Genomic DNA, 20335 nt, shown 5'->3' with positions numbered 1-20335 from the left:
ATTAAACCCTCCACTCTTGCAGGGCCAAAAATGAGAAAGTTGAAACCATTTATAAAAGTAGAAGAGGTGAGGCCCATGACCTGGGAAACAGAGTGGTTTGTTTATTAGAAGTTTCGGCAAACCTGTCAGCACAATTTTCCATTTCACTCAGATAAATGCTTCTGTGGATCTTGTGCATCTGTGTCTTCATCATTTTATTCTCCATTTAGTGGCTTCATGGCTGTCTGTAAATAGAAACAAAGAGTGACTTGAATTACATGCCAGGAGAAATGGGCATTCGTCTCAAGCACTGAAACAAACGGTTGCATGGTAACTAAAGTCCTTTTGTAAGCTTTGACAAAACAAACCACAAAGGGCACTGCCCGTTGGACACGCTGGCAGCAGTAAAACAATCATCTGGCTTTGATTTGATTTGTATAAACCCATTTACCCGACAAACCACCTAGACCAACTGAGATCAATGGCTTAATCGAAATGCTAGTGGTGCTCTCTGTAAACACACATGGTTAATAATTATGGTGGCGAGGTGTCGTTATATTCCTGTAAGGTGTCTCAATGGATCCAACTCCAATTGAGAGAGTTTTGTCTCAATCATGGGCATTTAAAAATGGGGCATTTGAGATAAAGTGAAATAAAAATGACCCCAAATATAGCCTATACGAACAAGTAAATTTCATAATATCATATAATACATCAACAATCCACTAAAATGCTTACCTCCCCACAAGGTTTATTCTTCATAACTGTGAGTAAAGTGGTTTCAGAGTCTCTGTGGATAAATTGACTTGCTTTTGTTTAAAATCTAATATGGTGGAATATTACCTCGAGTACATTCCCCCAAATCCTTTCTGATAAATCATACCATTTGAAATGAGGAGAAGCGGGTGTGTTTAAACTGCAGCTTGCCTGAGATGCCGAGTGCAAGTCATTTCCATTTTGAGAGGTTTCTTTATTGCTCTCAGTTTTGCTACATCTGTTTTCTGCCATGCTCCTTTACCTTGTCTGATGTTTCTCTGCAACATAGCCATGTTCAATTTGTATACTTAAATTACCAAGCATACCGTCACTGGCTTATGACTTTCTGTGGACTGAGAAACACCTGCATCCAAGCAGAACATCCCACCCTGAGCAGCTAAATGTTTCACCTGAGCTTAGTGGCTTTAATACATTACTGTTTCCTTGTTTCTGTACCTTTTGTCTTATTAAGCCCTAAGTGTGCTTCAGAATTGAGAGCACTTGAGAAGATTAAAACCACCAGGAAGGGATCAATGACTCTCTGTAAGCTCTAATATTTGTTTTCCCTGATTGACAAATGAAAAGCATGAAAACCATAAAAGAGACATTTCTCACAGTCAAGATGCTTGACTGTCTTGTTAATAAGAGGGAATTTATTTTCTCCATTAAGTCAATGGAGAATTAGGGCTAATTATCTTTGAACCTTGCTAAGATGTTCCAACAGGAGCCAGGGAAAATGCTTAAAGGAATAGTTCACCCAAAAATAAAAATTCTCTCTTAATTTACTCACCCTCATGCCATCCCAGATGGAGCTGAGATATTCTTATAAAAATCTTTGTGTTCTGCAGAAGAAAGAAAGTCATTCACATCTGGGATAGCATAAGGGTGATTAAATGAGAGAATTTTCATTTTTGGGTGAACTATCCCTATAAGTAATGAACAAGCACAATATTCTGAACTCTACAATTATCAATGAAGCTAATATAACTGAAAAATACATACATTCTGAATAAAAATCTATGGAAAAGCAGGTCAGCCTTACAGAACATTCACTCTCAAAATATCAGCCTCTCCACTAGATGGCAACTACATCAAATGTCAGTCATAAGGTGATCATAGCATATATGCTGATACTGTCTTAGTGCAGTTGTTTATATTTTTAAGCTAAGTTTTTTTTTTTTTTTTTTCTTCACAACTTCACACAAAAATTGCAAGGTAAATGGCATTTGGTTGCATATTCCACTGTGTGTGATCATTTAGTTGAAGAATGTATTAAAATATCAAATGACCATATAAAACAGACAGTGAGGCAACAAATGTTCTGACACACTACTACATACAGCTCAAATATGATATGCACAAACAAGTTATAACATGGTGAAGGTGTAAATTTGATAATAAGAAAGAAAAAAAAAAACAATGTCAAGTACAATGTGTTCCACCTTGTTGCAGGAAGTGGTTTTAATCAGTAGACCAAATCACACACTTTCTCAACCCTCTGTATGTGAAACCAGTCTTGCTGTAGTTACACAAAAACCCCTAAAACATCCTGATAGACCACCATATCAAAGGACACTTTTGGTTTTGACACTCACTCACTAACAAAGGCATGTTATTCCACCACAACTCCAAAAGAGAAACAGAAAACAGAAATTTTGTAAAAATGTATTATTTAGTCATTCATTATTTAGAGGCAGCATCAGCATGATTGATTTGCAGGCTTTCTCTCCTTTTTTTATGCCTAATTAGCCTTTGGGCCCTCAGTCACAATATTACAAGCCATCTTTTGCTTCCTGTGGCAGCCTTTACCCTGGGATCCATATCCAAGCACACAAGGGAATACTGGATATCACTAGAGAGCAACTCCCAATCATGGCTGCAGGGCAGGAATGGAGCCGCGCAGTGGAGCCGCCACCATCCCTCTCACTGATTTATGATGTGGAGAGCAACGATAAAGCAAGCAGGAGGCCCGATTATTCTTCATATGGAAACTGGAGAAAGCGTGTTGGCCTTGAGTAGAGGAGAGCTGGCCGAGGGAGAGAGGAAGAGGAGGCCAGCCCTAGTAGCATGTTGTTTCTCACCCAAAGCCCATATCTTTAACTATAATAATGCTGTAACAGATCCCATCAATCCCAGCTTTAAAAAAAAAAAAAAAAGAAAAAGAAAAGTGGCCTTTAATCTGCAATTTCTGTGTTATTTCCATAACAAATACTGTTTTCTTTTTATTCTGTACACTAAAAGAGTTCCTCTGTGTACTGTTAGTGGACTGCATTTCAGAATTAAACCAAAGATTTTAAGTGTTAAAATCTTGCAGTGTTTGCAGTGGATGTACAGTACAAGCAAGGGAGGGAAGGAAAATGGGAGCGGTCTTCACATGAAACACTGTGATTCATCAAATTTTGATTAAAGCACTGATATATTCACAGATTATCTGTGAAATTTTTAGGATGACTTGACACATGTTTTGATTCAAGTGCAATCAAATGAATAAAGCCATAATTGTGAATTCTAAATAAAGATATATGGAGTGCCACCTGGTGACTGTTCATTATATTATTTGATATTGAACGGAATTCAGGATAAGGTCACAGACTTTACTACTTGATTTGCTAATTGATGTTTGATACCTGTACATGGGACAAAATGGGCTAAAGAACACGTGTACTGTCATGTCAATTTTTTTTTTTAACAATCTGTCAGATGATGGGATCTGTTACAGCATTATTTTAGTTAAAGATATTGGCTTTGCGTGAGAAACAACCTGCTAATAGGGCTGGCCTCCTCTTCCTCTCTCCCACGGCCAGCTTTCCTCTAGTCAAGGCCAACACACTTTCTCCAGTTTCCATATGAAGAATAATTGGGCCTCCTGCTTGTTTTATCATTGCTCTCCACATCATAAAGGAGCACAATACGACGATACTTGAACAAAAATGAGCTGCATGGTCGAGTTGCCAGAAAGAAGCCAATGCCATAAAACAACCCGGTTACAATATGTGATAACAACACATTGACACACTTCACAGCTTCTGGCACACTGTTATTTGGAGTGACAAGACCAAAATAGAGCTTTATGGTCACAACCATAAGCGTTATGTTTGGAGAGGGGTCAACAAGTATTGTGCTCCTTGAAACAACCACACCGTCTTTTTCCAGCGCAGCCTGTATTTCTCCTGAGGTTACCTGTTGGTTTTTCTTTGTATCCCGAACAATTCTTCTGGCAGTTGTGGCTGAAATCTTTCTTGGTCTACCTGACCTTGGCTTGGTATCGAGAGATCCCCGAATTTTCCACTTCTTAATAAGTGATTGAACAGTACTGACTGGCATTTTCAAGTCTTTGGATATCTTTTTATATCCTTTTCCATCTTTATAAAGTTCCATTACCTTGTTACGCAGGTCTTTTGACAGTTCTTTTCTGCTCCCCATGGCTCAGTATCTAGCCTGCTCAGTACATCCACGTGAGAGCTAACAAACTCATTGACTATTTATACACAGACACTAATTGCAATTTAAAAAGCCACAGGTGTGGGAAATTAACCTTTAATTGCCATTTAAACCTGTGTGTGTCACCTTGGGTGTCTGTAACAAGGCCAAATATTCAAAGGTATGTAAACTTTTGATCAGGGCCATTTGGGTGATTTCTGTTATCATTATGATTTAAAAAGGAGCCAAACAACTATGTGATAATAAATGGCTTCATATGATCACTATCCTTAAATAAAAGACCATGATCAGTCATATTTTCAAAATCAATGCCATAATTTCACAATTTCTGCCAGGGTATGCAAACTTTTGAGCACAACTATATATATTGCTTCCTTTTGTCACAGTCTGTCTCCCTCATGTTTTTCAAGGACTCTTATTTTTAAGTTTACATTTCCAAGAATTCACTGCCCTCTTCACTTCCGTCTGTTCCTTATCATCCCCAACTGTCTTCCATTCCCTCATTTAGCTCCTTTTGTATAAATACCCTCCTGTTTTGTACATTCCTTGGTCAGCCTTGAAGTGTTCCATTGTGTAATGTTAGCCTGTTTAGCTTTATCGTTTGTTCCACTCCAGCGTTTGTTATTAAAGTATTTAAAGTATTTACTCTTGTGTCTCCTCTCTTCCACTCCACATACCCAAAGTTACAGAAGGACTGACCTACAAACAGATTTCTCCTATATCCCTTCACAGTCACCTATGTCATGGAGCTGACCGGTCCTTTCTTGGAACTTTTCAAACTCTCCTGCAATACACCGTAAAGTTCTGTCAACTCATCACATCCACCACTATCTCAGACCCCTACCTCATTGCCATCTACGGAATGGGCTTGAACTTCCACTGTCCCAATGCTCTTCCGGAAGTGGATAATCTTCCCTTCTTTGAATACCACGCTTTTCATCCATCACCCCTCGATATCTTCCATTTCCAAGGTAACTCCTCTCCCAGCTTTCTCCCCTCAAACTGTGGGTTATGGCGGGAACCCCGTGCCACCACCTTGCGCCATGGCTCCTTGCTCCACGGCTAACAAACCAGCACCTATGCCTGTAGCCTCGACCGTCCCAGTGCCAGCTCTTGTGGAGCTAATAGACCTGGACTTGATTCCTGCCCTGATTCCCATCCTGACTACCCTTCATCCTCTGCTGGTTCCAGCCAGCATAATGGACATCCTGGTTCTGTCCAGTGCCCTGACCCTTCCTCCTCCGTTGGTTCCACTTAGGACATCAGCTCCTCCTCCTTCCTCTGATCAGCCGGCTCCTCCCACATCACTGGCTCGACCTTTTACAAAGTAAAAACAATGTAACACCAATGCTTCTCTTATGAAGGAGAACAACTGAGCCTACGATTTTAAAACTGTTCAATGGGTCAGAAAAGAGTTAACAGTAGTGCTGTGGTTTGCACTTGCACATGGAGAAGAATCAACTGCGAAACCAAGGTCAAGGGGAACCTCAAACCTTCCAACACCGCCTAGACCCTCCGAGCCCTGGACTCCGCCTTGGTCCCTCATTCCCTCAGTCTCACCTCTTTACTCTCCACTGTGGTCCTTCAGCCAATCGCTTCTCTGTGGTCCCTCGTCCCTCCAGCTCCATCTTGGTCCATCGGTCACCTGGTTCTGCCTCGGCTCTCTGATCCTCCAGCTACGCTTCATCACTCCGAGCCTCCAGCTTCACCGGGGACCTCTGTCCCCCCGGCTCCGCCTCTGTCCTCAGATCCCCCAGCTCCAGCGGTTCCGCCTCCGGATCCATTCCCAGCCCTGAAGCCACCCCCCAGGCCTCCTGATCGTCCCCCTTGGATCCTTCTTCACCTTCTGCATCACCCTACCCTCCTAATCCATCTTTGGGTGCCAGGAGTTGCCCTTTGAAGGAGGGGGTAATGTCACAGTCTGTCTCCCTCATGTTTTTCATGGACTCTTATTTTGAAGTTTTCCTCCTGACTACATTTCCCAGAATTCACTGCCCTCATCACTTCCATCTGTTCCTTATCAACCCACCAGTCGTCCATTCCCTCATTTAGCTCCTTTTGTATAAATACCCTCCTGTTTTGTACAATCCTTGTTCAGTCCTTGAAGTGTTTCATTGTGTAATGTTAGCCTGTTTAGCTTTTATTGTTTGTTCCACTCTAGCATTTGTTATTAAAGGATTTAAAGTATTTACTCCTGCGTCTCCTCTCTTCCTCTACCACTCCACATACCCAACGTTACACCTTTGTGGTAAGAAAGTTAAAGTGAGCATGTCTGATTAGTTACAAAGCAGACATGTTATTATTTTCAAAACTTATGGCATGTAAAATTGTATACAACGTTTTGTTTCTCAGTCAATGTATTTTAATTACATACAATTTAAAGTATTTCCAAATTTTAAATAAGGATTGGACTAAAACGATATGCAAAGTTCTCTCACTGCTCCAACCAACACCGGCAAATATGCTGACATCAATATGAATTTAACCATCAGAAGAAGTATGCAAATGAACATCTTGAAGGGCTCTGTCTTTCACAGATGGCAATGCACATGTTTTCCATCAGTGCATGTGTGTTTGTGTAACGTGTTTCTTTTGGGAGAATTCAGTGAGCCTTTAAGAAAAAAAAGGCTAATTTTGTGATGTGAATATCAAAAACATTAGGTAAACCCTGATCTGTCTTAGTTACTCAGTGAGGTGCATTTAAGTGACAGGGCTGGGCAGATAGGGAGACTAAAGTGCCATGACTTCTGAGCCCAGTTTGCCCTGGAGTGCTGTAATGAACACGTGACCCTGCCCTCGAAACACAGTTATGCCAATCTGCATGCAAACAATAGCAAAATGTTAATTAACTTCTCAGCCATGTCATGTTAAAAATAGTTGTCATATGATGAGAATCTACATGTTGCAATAACACCTCCTAAAGTGAGGGAGTGCTTGACTAATTTAACAAAATGTGTAAAATGGTTAATTCTTTCCCTTCATAATTAGTTTGGAAGAACAACATGTGTGATATAGTCTTTGTTCTTCTATAATAGTGGTTCTTAAATGGTCTTGCTTCAGGACCCAGAATTTACATTGGACTTGAAGTGGTGACCCAACACAGTCCCAAAATTGTTTATCGTATTAACGTAACAAAAATTTCCTCAAATACAATGTGAAATGTATTAATGTTTCCATGATCTGCATAGTCCCGACAATATGCAAAGTTCTGACATGGGCTGAATAGGTAAATAGGCATACATGTTAGAAACACTGGGACAAAGATTGTTTTAGTATTATCCACATTACCAAGTGATTGCAATGCCAAAAGACATGGGAAGCCATTTCTCCTCCCTTTTAAAAGTTAAGAAGCTTATTTACTATGCATGATAATATATAGTTGCAATTTTTTTTTTTTTTTTTTTTTTTGCAACTTGCATTCAGCATTGTTTTTTTCCAACTGTCTATGACTCACCAGACCTGCGACCCACCATAATTTGCTTTTAATTTGTTTTTGGTGAAGAGATTATTGCATTGATCAGAAAGCTTGCATGACACAAAGTCATTTTAAATCAAGGTCTGTTTATCACAAGCATCCATCAGATTTCACCAGTCGCAGTAAATACCAGAGATGTGCTCCAACATAATGTCTAAAGAAGTCTTGAAATCTAGCTCAAACCTTTTCCACCCATAAACACTGACTTTCCACACATTGAACAGATAATGTTGGAAAGCAGCCCTGTGGGATGCCATGAAACCCTGAGCTGAATGCAGTTCTGCTCCAGCTGTGTCACCCTGCCATTTTCCACAGCAACAAAGCACAATTGCCGTGCTCCACTTGTATGCTTTCAGAATGGTTGTGTCTTGTCACTAATCTCTCCTTGTTTGTGACTCCTTCAGGCCTAAGCTGCAGCTATTCACTCTGACCTGGCCACATTTCACACCTCACACCTTTTGTGTTCCAAGGCAGAAATAAAGTCATACATGTTTGGAACAACATGAAGGTGAAGAGAACAGAATTTTCATTTTGTGGACTATCCCTTTAACACAATCAACAAAGAGTCTCATAAGCCCCTCTGTGGCTCTGCGGCCACCTTTGTTTTCCGTAGGTTGCTTTTAAAATGTCATAGAGCATGAGGTCACACTTTTAAGTGGCTTCCTTGATCATGAATAAGCCCCTCTCTCATTACAGGTGACCTTAAGGTGAACTTGTGCAACCCTATCCACAGAACCAGTGCTCAAATTGAGGTGGAGGGGGATTGGGACCCCCATAAAGGATTAAGGACCCCCCATAAGAAGTCAAAAATAGACTTGGGGGTCCCAAAATATTTGTATTTTAGTAAAGATAATAATAACAAATACCATTTAATTTATGCAGTTAGGATACGGTAAATTTGAATTATTTACAACAATCAGGGCTCTACAGTGCGAGCGTTTTGCGAATGTGGAAGATTATTTGGGCGCACCGGCGAGAGAAGCAGCTGATCTAACGCCCAAAGTTATGAACTTATTATTGCAGCCTACCATCAGAATAAAAGCTTCCCAATGCATTTCCCCTCATATACCAAATACTTTTAAAAGAGGCATGTTAGTTATTTTTGCATTAAAAGCGCAGTTTTTCATCCTCGCATGGCTGCGAGCACTGTCCTCTCCCTCCCTCTCTTTCTTCACATGCATGTAGAGACTGAGGGAGAGATATACAATGTGAAGATGGTTTAAGTGGAGTTTCTTGCTTGTTTTTATGTGTCAGAATGACGGACAGCATTTTGAATAATGAGGGATTCAAATAAAGAATCAAATAAAACTGTGCAAATCCATAAAATGAGTGTTAACAGTAAACCACATGCCAGCGTGATAAGCAAAATCTCAAACATAAAAAATTAAAAATTCATGAAATGTCACTACCTATAACAATCGCTTTGCACAACTGCGTGAGGATGACATGCACCAAATTTACAGTATTCTGCTTCTAACACAGGTGCGCTGGCTGTCGCGTGGACAAGTGCTTGTGGGTTTCCTTTTCCGGAGTGTCTATTTACATTAAATGCAAGCCCATCTTGTTGGCAGAGGCTATTTACACTAACTCCGCCCACCACTGCTCAGACCAAACTCAAGACAGCCACCACAGATTAATTTGGGGTCAACTGCTGATCAAATGAAGGTGGGCATATTTGAATTTTTCGCAATGGGGCAGACATTAAACTGGTTAACAGGTTAGACATTTAGTGGATTAAGAGACTGGATAGCTAAGTGACTATTTGCCCTCCAATAGTTTGGTGGAAACACAGGATTTTATGACAAATTGTGTCCTAATGTGCAGCTGTTGTAGCTTTGGGTGTTACAATGGAATGGTTGAATGTGTTGTCATGTTGGAGATCCAGGTTCAAATCCCACCCTTCAACATGCTTTTTCTCACATCTCTACTTTTAATATTTTCTATAATACTACTTATAGTAATAAATAAAAGAGATTCCTCGCAGTGATTTGGTCACAGTGAAGATCGGGGAGTTGATAGAAGGATTTGATCCAGATAAAATTAACCATGATTTTACTTTAGTAATATTGTAGTAACCATGTGTTTTGGAGGAAACTATATAGTTCTGATGTACTAACCATGGTGTTACTACAGTAACATGTTGTTAATAGTAGTTCATAGTAACCATATTTAATTTTGTGGTTACTATAATTTTACTAGAAAAATACCATGGTGATACTATGGTTACTGTAGTAAAACCATGGTTATTTTTTGTAGGTAGGGGTTGGTGTAGGGTGTCTGTGCTGCAGTGATGCCACTATACTGTATGTTAGTATTTAAACAGGGGTGTAAGAGTATCTAACTCTATTTGCACTAGAGTGCAAATAGCATCTAACGCTATTTGCGCTTAGTTGAAAAAAGATGCTTTTTGTTGCTTTTTACACTTAGTGCAAGTAGCCTCTGCCTTCTTTTTCTTGGATCTTCAATAGTTATGAAAATTCTATAACATCATAACCACACACTACAAGACTGCAAAAACCTCTCAAAATGGCATACCTTTTTAATGCTTTATAACGAGACCACCAAGCAGCTACATGGCTCTGTGTCAAAGTGTAAAACAAATGTCAACCGCTAGAAATGTATCAAGTATCATGTCTATCGCGGTTATGCAAAATCCATGGTAATGCACATTCAAAAAAATCATTGTATGGTATCATCATTTTGCATTTCTCACGGCCATCGATGATAGTGTTCTCTCGTGCGTGCACATGAGCAAACCCATAGTGCACGACGAGAAAGAGCGTGCGCATCCATGGCGGTGATCAGTGGCGTATCCAGGACATTTTTACTGGGGTGGCAAAGACGTGGCACAGACCTAGTGTGGGGTGGTGATACCGGGAGAACCTTTATGAATGGCACATGATCAAAATGTGTAAATATCGCATTGCTTTGCTTCAACATCTACACATGTAGAATAAATGAATTCTTAAACTCATGTTAGCATTCACTGAATTGTTTGTATTCAATATCAGACTGTTGTTTTGACATTTGACAGTTTTCTATTCCTGTTCTATTTCAACCTATTACAGTTTCTGGGAATCTCTTGTTATTTTAACATAACATCCATTTTTAAATCAGTAATTGTTTAGGAAAAGTCAGTTACACATTTTAAGAGCTATTCTCATTGTAGAGAATTAATCTGCATATAACATCAGGTATAGTGTATAATCATAAAAAGATACAAGTACAGGTGATAACTGATTGAGGTGCTGTTCAATCAATCATTTAATCAATTATTCATTCATTTATTAGCTATAACTGCACTGTCCAGCAGAAATATTGTTAAATTGGGTACAAATCAGTGTGTGAAATTGGCTATGAGGGCTTATAGGTGTCTGTCTGGAAACCTCAAAATTGCAGATTGAGCTCTGAATACAGTAAAAAAACAAAACTCTATTTACAGTGTCTACTCAGGTTTATTTTCCACATGTTCTGATAGCTTCAATTACTTTGAATATTACCAAATAAAATAGTTAGTCAAATCATTTGCGGCATTTAAGTGCAATTTGCCCTGCCTCTGCATATTTAAAATGTCAAATAAGCTATAAAAACTTTAAAGATTTTATTGGTCTGACTGACCAATAATACACATAAAGAGCTCATAAATAACTCATGTAAATATTTAAAGTACAGTCACAGCACAAACCCTTCCATTTCACACACAGGTTAGCCATATATATATAACTTTAGCTATTGAACATATACATCTGTAAAACTCTTTACACACCTCCGTCATTAAATCAGAAAACATGGCATTTCATATTTCATGTCAATATAAAGATAACATGCTGAATGTGGTGTAGGGTCTAGCTTACTCTTTAACCTAGCTACTGTAACAATTAAAAAAAAAATTCATATTCACATGGAAATTCGGGATAAATTAAACGTTAGATTAGATGAACATATCTCTCAAATAACAGCTTTCTTTTTGACCACAAATCGACGTCGTCAACTCATTGGAAGTTGGAGGTAGACGCTAGCTCGTGTCAGCTTCGTGCTTCTGACCGACCATTATACTCCAAACCTGGCGCCCGCTGCCCGCGACCTGCGGCACCTGCCTGGCCACCCGCGGCCTGCCCCTCCCCCCACAGATCAAAGATCAGCTCACACAGCTTCAGTCCCACCACTACTATAATGGTCAGAAATATAAAACTGACCCTGGGTCAGTGTGGTTCTAAATCAACAAATGACCTGAGATGTCATCTTTGATTGACAGGTGTTTCTATTGGTTCTTCGTTCTTGTGTTGATGAACATGATGAACTACCAATCAGTTCTGGGGTGGCCACAGGGTGGCCAATGAGATTTCAGGGGTGGCACAGTCCACCCCCTAAAATCGCCACTGGCGGTGATATACTGTATGTGTAGACATATATAATTAGAGGGTGCTTCAAGGTAAATAGGTTGGGAACCAGTGGTCTGGCGCATATTTTCATATAATAAAAAAGCATATGCAGACGCAGAATTGCTTCTTTGTGGTAGTTTATGTAATATAAAATACAGTATATTAACATTTTATGAATAACCCATGAAAGTTTGATTTGATAGATTTATTGTTGATGAACTAGCTACTAATCTGTTAAATTAGGCCTACCAACAGAATATGTTTGTTAAAGGAATAGTTCACCCAAAAATGAAAATTTGCTGATAATTTACTCACCCTCAGGCCAACCAAGATGTATATGACCTTCTTTCTTCATCAGAACAAGATTTAAGATTTTTAGGAAAGTGTCCCAGGTTTTTAGCTTCATCCAATGCAAGTGAATGGACACCAATTTTTGACGGTCCAAAAAGAATATTTATGCAGCATCAAAGTAATCCACATGACTCCAGTTTATTAAGTAATGTCTTCTGAAGTTAATCGATATGTTTGTGTGAAAAACAAATCGCTAATTAATTTTTTTTTAACTTTAAATCAGCACCTCTGCCAGCTCTCTGTAGCTGTTTGAATTGACCTAACTCTCGCGTGAAGTACGTTCCTCTGTGGTAAATGAAGCGGAACTTCTAAATTCTCGCGTGAACGCGCCAACATGATGACGTCACACGACAGTGATGTGAGGCATTCAGTGTTTACAGGAAGTGATTTTTTTTTTTTTTAAGTTAATAAAGTTTTAATTAGCGATTACTTTTTCACACAAACATATCGATTCACTTCAGAAGACATTATTTGTTTGGTGGATTACTTTGATGCTGACTTTTTGGACCATCAAAAATTGGTGTCCATTCACTTGCATTGGATGAAGCTAAAAACCTGGGATACTTTCCTAAAAATCTTAAATCCTGTTCTGATGAAGAAAGAAGGTCATATACATCTTGGATGGCCTGAGGGTGAGTAAATTATCAGCAAATGTTCATTTTTGGGTGAACTATTCCTTTAATGGCAAATGGAAGTATAAAGTGTCATCAGTATATTATTAGTTTATTAGTGGCTTAAGGAGATCCATCAGGACTGATGTAATTTGGTGTTGCCTGTATAGGGTAATAAAAAAAATAATAATTTGAAAAAGGTTTATTAAAAAGCCCTATTCCCTCCCATAAAACTGGAATCAATTCGGCCACTGCATAGAACAAGAGCGCAGCAAAACATTCAAAAGACTACCAGTGTGAATTCTTGCTTGACAGTGACCTTACACCCACTATGTACAGAGAGAAATAAACAACTCACTACTTCTTGTTTTTTAATGTTCCTCTCACGCAATAAGTACGCAAATAGGGAAATGTGCACCTATAATGTGACTGTGAATCATCAGTGTCCTCAGCTATTGATTTGATTTCAGACAGGCTGCTTTACCATGCATCAGCAGACTTTAGCATTGGCAGAGGGAGAGTAGAACCAGACAGGGGAAGTTTCTCTGAGGTTTGAACATCATGAGCATCAGCAGCCATCAGCAGTACACAGGCCAGGTTCACTCAAAGTTCAGCCACTGGAGCGTTGTTTTTGAAGAAACAGGTTGAGTGGCAGAAGTGTGGTAGGGAGAGAAAGGGAGAGCTAATTACCCTGCAGACATCACCAGACACTTTTATTTTAATGTGTGTTTTTAAACATAATGGCACTGATAGAAACTGCACTGCAGGCATTTAGATTTAAACACTTCTTAACATAAGAATTGAAGCCAGATCCCACCACAGAATATTTTTTTATTTAAAAAAAAAATGACAAAGTGAATCTGACTTTATATCTCGCAATTGTGACTTTAATACTTGTAATTGTGTTTATATCTTGTACTGTAGTTGTGACTATTTCTTGTAATTATGAGATATAAAGTCACAATTGTGTGATATAAACAAGTTATATATAAATGAGGCAAGGCAAGTTTATTAATATTGCACATTTCATACACAATGGCAATTCAAAGTGCTTTACATAAAAAAAAACAAAAAAACAAAAAAACTAAAGATATATAAAAATACATTTGAAAACAAATTAAGAAAAAGAATGAAAAGTAATAAAAAAGAAACATTATTAAATTGAATTAAAAAGAAAAGGAATACAGAAATAAAAGTATGCAGTGTAATCAATAAGTGCAGCACAGTGCTCAGTGAATAAATGCACAGCTAAACAGATGTGTTTTCAGTCTGGATTTGAATGTGGCTACTGTTGGAGCACACCTGACCTCTTCTGGAATTGCGAGAAATAAATAAACATTTGTAAGGTATTAAGTCTGAATTACTTTTTTATTTTTCTTCCTCTGTGGTGGAATCAGATATAAAATTGCAATTGCGAGATGCAAGTCACAATTACAAGAAATTAAGTCGCAATTGTGAAATATAAAGATTTCCAAACAAGTTTTGTTTTCATTGGTTTATATCATTGGATACTGAACTCAATGGAAAGAAATAAACTTTTTCAGCATTTCAGAATGGGGTTTTTAATTTATGGATTAAGAACACAATAATTAACTCAAACTAGATATTTCAATTTCCTTAAGAAAATGTAAGTGGTGCATGCCCATGCAATACTCGCCATGACAAAACTCGCTAGTGTGTTGTGGCTGGTTGCCAGGGTGCTGCTATGTGTTTGCAGGGTTGGGAGGGTTACTTTTGAAATGTGTTCCACTACAGATTACAGAATACATGCTGTAAAATGTAATTTGTAATGTATTCTGTTAGATTACTCAAGGCCAGTAACATATTCTAAATACTTTGGATTACTTCAGCACTGGTAGATTTTTTTCACTTGTTTTGGCCATAAAAAACTCTGCCAGTACAGTAAGACAAAATACACATGTTAAAAATACATTCTCTGAAAAACCTAAATATCTTATGCAGTGTTGTTTCTAAAACAAGATAAATCTTGCTTTAAGGGTTTTTAGATATTTTTTACAGGAAAACAATACAAAAATTATTATAAAGAATATGATTTTTGCCCTAATATCAAAGGTCTTACTAGAAAAAAGAAATGATCCAACGTGAATTTTCTTGATAAAAAAATATGATCGTGCCTGGTAACGTGCATGTAAAATGGCTAGAAATATCATTTTAGCTTAGCGTAAAGCTGACAATTTACACAATGTTTATTTCTATTTCTTCTGCTCCAAACTTACTTCAAACTTACTTCTCTGTCTGCTCGTATGAATGTAAAACATCATAAGAAACTGTTTCACCGCTGTTCAAATGCACTTTGGATTGCATCATTTATATGGATAATTCTTTTCCACCTGAAAGGACTAAATATTAAATGAAACAAATGACAATAAAATGCAAAGTAATCTCTTCAGTAATCAAAATACTTTTTGAATGTAACTGTATTCTTATTACCAATTATTTAAATTGTAACTGTAGTGGAATACAGTTACTTTGTATTTTAAATACGTATTTCCATTACTTGTATTCCGTTACTCCCCAACCCTGTGTGTTTGCTAATGTGTTCTGAGGGTTGTCTGTGTTACTATGCGGTTACTAGCTGTGTAATTGTTCACAAGCCAAAGTCAAAAGATTCCATCCACAAGTGTCCAAAATAGTCCGGTCCTTAGACTAACATTGAGAAAGTGACCCGAGACATATCTAAGCGATTTTCTCATTTTATTGCTCACCAGATGAAAATATTAAGTGTGATTTCTTAACAGCATACCTTTTCTCAATAAGCTGCACAATTTGAGGTACCATTCATGCATGTGGCATTAATATACCAAAGCATATGGAATAAGCAATAATTATAGTAATACTTGCTTTATATAAACAAAGTGATACATTATATATATAAAATACATAATGCTATGCTCAAGTTGCATGTCATGAAGCTGTTCAAATTAAACATGCTCTAACGATGGTTCAATGATGCATTAAAAATGTAATCGTATTGAAAACATAATTTAAAAGACTTATTGGCTCAAAGACAGATTGTCCTGATAAACATGAAAAAGTGATCTAGATTTGACCTTAGGATCACATTAAAACAAATCACAATAATTTATCTTCTGCCGCAGAAAAGCAACGAAATAGGATATGGTGTCTAAGGGCAAAGACAAAGCAGTCATGACTTGGTTAAGCGATACTTTTTGAAGCCTTTGAGGACAATAAGAGGTGATTCAGTCTGATTAATGAACCGAAAGCACACAGGTGTTGTCATCACCTGGATTAATAACATTAGCATCAATGTTGATGCCAAAAGACTGTTTTGACAAGAATTTTCTTCAAGTTTTCCAAATAATAGCACTCATGTCATAGTGAAAAGTCAAACATTTCTGCCAGCAGAAGCCTCCTTTTCATTTAAACTGATTTTGGGGCCAATTTGATTTTGCAACTTCCAAAAAAAAAAAAAAAAAAAACAAAACAAAAAAATATCTTCCTGGTTACTTTTGTAACCTCCGTTCCCTGATGGAGGGAACGAGATGTTGTGTTGATGTAGTGACACTAGGGGTCATTCTTGGTAGCCCCAAACACCTCTGCTTTTTTTTAAAAAGGCCAATGAGAATTGGCGAGTGGAATTTGCATGCCACTCCCCCGGACATACGGGTATAAAAGGAGCAGGTATGCAACCACTCATTCAGGTTTTGTGCTGAGGAGCCGAGACCAGGTCCTGGCCATTTCAGCGGGTAGTTCAGCATTGTGGCAAGAGGGACACAATGTCTCGTTCCCTCCATCAGGGAACGGAGGTTACGAAAGTAACCAGGACGTTCCGAAAGTAACCAGGACGTTCCCTATCTGTCACTCACTCGACGTTGTGTCGATGTAGTGACACTAGGGGTCCCTATACAAAACGCCACAACTAGCTGAACTGTTTTGCGTGAACTGGCGGTGTGTGACGGGCAGACTGCTGTGTGCCTCGTAGCCAGCGCACCAGGCCGTCACGTAACCTCCCCCAACGCTCTTATGAACGTCGAACGGTCCATCAGGAACAAGTCGACTGCCCAACTATAGGGACAGGCTAGCCCAGCCAAGGCCTCTTTTCCCCCTCTTTTCTCCCCAAAAAGAGTGGAATTTGTTAACTGACTGGGAGCCATAAGTGTCTGCGTCGGGGGGTGTCCCTCCCAAGGGGAAGACACCATGGAGACCACACCCTGCCCAAAAGGGGGGGGGGTATTTTGAGTGGAATACGTCACATGGTCTTACCGAGTCTTGTCGGAAGTATGTCATGTGGAGAGATCCCATGGTAGGTCCTACCCAAAGGGGGAGGAGTTTCTACAATGCATAGCGACCAGGGGCAGAGGGGCCCCTGCCCAAGGAAGATGCAGTTTTCCGACAGGGAAACAATTTTGCGGAAAATATCACATGGGGTTGCCTTCGGGGAACCATTGCATGCGGAGCACCTACCTCAGTACAGGGCCTCATTAGCGCACTTACTGAGCCGGCAGTGAGTTTCTCTGCAAACTCAACTGCCACAGGGCTAAGGAGGAAAGTCATCCAGGGATCACATTCTGTGAACACTACTGGGAGTCAAGAGCGCACATCTTCCCCTCAAGAGAGGGGAAAGGCACTATGCGCAAGCGGTACACCTGGCCAGTTGTCCCGGAACTTACCTGCTCATACCTGCCACTACTTGGGACGAGACCAGCTCAACCCAGAGATTGTAGAACCTCGCAAAGGTGTTGGGTGCTGCCCAGCCCGCTGCTCTGCAGATGTTTGCCAAAGAGGTGCCACTGGCCAGGGCCCAGGAGGCCGCCACACTCCTGGTAGAGTGGGCTCGTAACCCCGCAGGGGGTGGCACGTCCTGAGCCTGATACACCATCATGATGGCATCAGTGACCCAGTGGGCAATCCTCTGTTTGGAGACAGTGCTTCCTTTCCGCTGTCCACCAAAGCAGACAAAGTGCTGCTCGGAGCTTCTAAAGCTCTGCGTGTGATCAAAATAGATGCGTACCGGACACAGCAACACCAAGGCTGGGTCTGCCTCCTCCTGGGGCAGTGCTTGCAGGTTCACCACTTGATCCCTAAAAGGAGTCATGGGAACCTTGGGTACATAGCCCGGTCGGGGTCTCAGGTTCACGTAAGAGTAACCCGGACCGAACTCCAGGCACGATTCACTGACAGAGAATGCCTGCAGGTCCCCTACCCTCTTGATGGAAGTGAGCGCAGTCAGAAGGGCAGTCTTCAAAGAGAGTGCCTTAAGCTCAGCTGACTCCAAGGGCTCAAAGGGAGCTCCCTGTAGACCCTGAAGGACTACAGAGAGGTCCCACGGGGGGACCAGGCACGGTCTAGAGGGATTCAACCTCCTAGCGCCTCTCAGGAACCTGATGATCAAGTTGTGCTTCCCCAAATACTTACCATCTACTGCGTCGTGATGTGCCAAAATAGCGGCTACATACACCTTCAAGGTGGAGGGGGACAGCCGCCCCTCCAGCCTCTACTGCAGGAAGGAAAGCACTGATCCGACTGCACATCTCTGGGGGTCTTTGCGTCAGGAAGAACACCACTTAGCAAACAGACGCCACTTCAAGGCATGTAGGCGCCTCGTAGAGGGAGCCCTAGCCTAAGTGATCATGTCTAGGCCACTTAGGTCTTCCACGTCCCATCCAGGGGCCAGACATGGAGATTCCAGAGGTCTGATCGTGGGTGCCAGATGGTGCCCAATCACTGAGAAAGAAGGTCCTTCCTCAGGGGAATTAGCCGGGGGGGGGGCTGTCGCGAGGATTGTGAGATCCGAGACACACGTCTGGTTGGGCCAGTAGGGTGCTACTAGGATGACCTGCTCCTCGTCCTCCCTGACCTTGCACAGGGTCTGTGCAAGTAGGCTCACTGGGGGAAGTGCATATTTGCGTAGTCCAGGGGGCCAGCTGTGTGCCAGCGCATCTATACCGAGGGGTGCCTCGGTCAGGGCGTACCAGAGCGGGCAGTGGGAGAATTCCCGGGAAGCAAACAGGTCTACCTGTGCTCGAACTAATCAACTCCAAATCAGCTGAACCACCTGAGGGTGGAGTCTCCACTCTCCCCTGAGGGTAACCTTACGTGACAGCATGTCCACTGCGGTGTTGAGGTCACCCGGGATGTGAGTGGCTCGTAGCGACTTGAGGCACTGCTGACTCCAGAGAAGGAGATGGCGGGTGAGTTGTGACATGCAATGGGAGCGTAGACCGCCTTGGTGGTTGATGTACGCTACCGATGCTGTGTTGTCCGTCCGGACCAACATGTGCTTGCCCTGGAAACCTCCGCAGGGCAAGCAGTACTGCCAACAACTCTAGACAGTTGATGTGCCAGTGCAGCTGTGGGCCAGTCCAGGAGCCGGCAGCTGTGTGCCCATTGCATACGGCACCCCAGCCCATCTTGGAGGTGTCTGTTGTAACCACAACACACCTGGAGACCTGCTCTAGGGGAACCCCTGCCAATAGAAATGCAAGGTCGGTCCACGGGCTGAAGAGGCGGTGACAGATCGGCATGATGGCCACGCGATGTGTCCCGCGGCACCATGCCCATCTCAGGACTCGAGTCTGAAGCCAGTGCTGAAGCGGTCTCATCAACCCGAGCGGTGTGGCCACCGCTGAGGATACCATATGTCCCAGGAGCCTCTGAAAATGTTTCAGTGGAACTGCTGTTCTCCATCTGAACACCTTCAGACAGTTCAGCAGCTCGTCGGTGAGGCGCGCTGTCATCGAGACTGAGTCCAATTCCAGACCGAGAAAAGAGATGCTCTGAACCGGGTAGAGCTTGCTCTTTTCCCAGTTGACCCGAAGCCCCAGTCGGCTGAGGTGCCAGAGCACGAGGTCCCTGTGTGTGCACAGCAACTCTTGAGAGTGAGCTAGGATTAGCCAGTCATCGAGATAGTTGAGGATGCGGATGCCCACTTCCCTTAGCGGGGCAAGGGCAGCCTCTGCGGCCTCCGTGAAGACACGAGGGGACAAGGACAGGCCGAAGGGGTGGACCTTGTAATGGTACGCCTGGCCTATGAAGGCAAACCGCAGGAAGGGTCTGTGTCTAGGTAAGACCAAGACGTGAAAGTACGCATCCTTCAGGTCTACTGCCGCGAACCAATCTTGATGCCAGACGCTAGCTAGAATGCGTTTTTGCATCAGCATTTTGAATGGGAGTCTGTGCAAAGCCCGGTTCAGTACTCGCAGATCCAGGATTGGTCGCAACCCACTGCCTTCGGTATGATGAAGTAAGGGCTGTAGAACCCTTTCTTCATCTCGGCTGGAGGGACAGGCTCTATCACGACCTTGCACAGAAGGGTAGTGATCTCCGCATGCAAGGTAGCGGCGTTCTCGCCCTTCACT

At 41.3% G+C, this 20335-nt stretch overlaps 1 long non-coding RNA gene across 2 annotated transcripts in view; it reads right to left on the bottom strand.

Annotated features, from left to right (window-relative positions):
- LOC127447897 (uncharacterized) overlaps window positions 1-20335 on the bottom strand; it is a 32657-nt gene that overhangs the window by 5259 nt on the left and 7063 nt on the right. For both annotated transcript variants that reach the window (XR_007898428.1, XR_007898429.1), the window contains exon 2: window positions 123-224. This is a non-coding gene — a long non-coding RNA (uncharacterized LOC127447897). The remainder of the gene's footprint in view (window positions 1-122; window positions 225-20335) is intronic.

This window comes from Myxocyprinus asiaticus, chromosome 11, assembly GCF_019703515.2.
Source record: "Myxocyprinus asiaticus isolate MX2 ecotype Aquarium Trade chromosome 11, UBuf_Myxa_2, whole genome shotgun sequence".
In the NCBI taxonomy this organism is placed as follows: domain Eukaryota; kingdom Metazoa; phylum Chordata; class Actinopteri; order Cypriniformes; family Catostomidae; genus Myxocyprinus; species Myxocyprinus asiaticus.
Note: the sequence above shows the minus strand (reverse complement) of the source record. Positions and strands in the feature narration are given on the sequence as shown.